This window comes from Natator depressus, chromosome 7 (genome assembly GCF_965152275.1).
Source record: "Natator depressus isolate rNatDep1 chromosome 7, rNatDep2.hap1, whole genome shotgun sequence".
Lineage (NCBI taxonomy): Eukaryota > Metazoa > Chordata > Testudines > Cheloniidae > Natator > Natator depressus.
Window position 1 is genome coordinate 31,647,414 of NC_134240.1, and position 1,234 is coordinate 31,648,647.

At 50.6% G+C, this 1,234-nt stretch overlaps 1 protein-coding gene across 1 annotated transcript in view; it reads right to left on the reverse strand.

Moving 5' to 3' along the window:
- SPDYC (speedy/RINGO cell cycle regulator family member C) overlaps positions 1 to 965 on the reverse strand; it is a 45,090-nt gene extending 44,125 nt beyond the window's left edge. Inside the window, exon 1 of the mRNA XM_074957956.1 lies at positions 320 to 965. The gene's annotated coding sequence lies outside the window, so the exon portion shown is untranslated. The remainder of the gene's footprint in view (positions 1 to 319) is intronic.
- Between the last annotated feature and the right edge of the window lie 269 nt (positions 966 to 1,234).

Genomic DNA, 1,234 nt, shown 5'->3' on the forward strand with positions numbered 1-1,234 from the left:
AGGTATAGTCAAGGCCTCCAGAGAAAATAATAATAAACCCAACAATAATAAGTAAATAAGATTTCAGAGTCTATTCAAAAGTGTTTGGTGGTCCTCAGTCTGCCTATTAACTACCCCTGCCCACGAGTAATATAAGGCTTAATGTTGCAAATGCAAAGTGTAACACTGGTAGGCTTAAGCACCTCCCTTCGTCTCCCGCTCACAAACACCTCTGGTGATGGCTGTGGGAGACTGTTAGGCTATGTCTACACCACTGCGGTAAGTCAACCTACACTAAGCAACTCCAGTTACGTGAATAATGTTGCTGGAGTTTACGTACCTTAGGTCGAGTTATTGCGGGGTCGGCAGAGAACGGGTTGACTGGAGAGCGACCTGCTGTTGCTATGGTGGATCTTCACTAGACCTGCTAAATCGACTGCCGGTGGATTGATCTTAGAGCCTCAATCCCAACTGTAGTGTAGACATAGCCTTAGAGACTTGGTGAAAGACAGGATAAAGTTCATCTTCTTTACTTCTCCGCAGACTACATGCAGAGACTTCACGCAGTAGCAAAGGAGTCCATCAGCCACCTGATTGATTGGCCCCTCTAGACTTCTTTAGCCAGGCCTCTATGGTTCCCTTTTGTCTTCTAATCTTAAGAGTAGGGCTGGTGCCATGGGACTCCGGTTGGCACTTGACCCGTTCTTCCTCCCCCTCTATGGTACAGACATGTCCGCTGAGAGGAAGCTCTCTAGCCCCTCCTCAAGGCCTCTGCTCAGCTGAAAAGCCTCTTTGCTGCCCTAGCTCCTCTTCCACCAGCTCCCTATGGTTCCGCCATATAGCACAGAGCCCTGGAACGGGTTAGGGCAGGGGTTCTCAAACTGGGGCTCAGGACCCCTCAGGGGCTCGTGAGGTTATTACATGGGGGGGTTGCGAGCTGTCAACCTCCACCCCAAATCCCACTTTGCCTCCAGCATGTATAATGGTGTTAAATATATAAAGAAATGGTTTTAAATTTATGGGGGGGGTCCACACTCAGAGGCTGGCTATGTGAAAGGGGTCACCAGTACAAAAGTTTAAAAGCTACTGGATTAGGGAGTCGCTCAACTCCTCGTCTGCCAGGTCTCTCTGGTCTCGGTGGGCGTCCCGAACCGGTGATGGGCCGCTCCAGGCTGTTTCCCGCTACTCTCTCTAGTTTCCTGTACTACGCCGGCGGAGTAGCCATCCCCATCCGGGTCCTTGTGACGGGCGCATG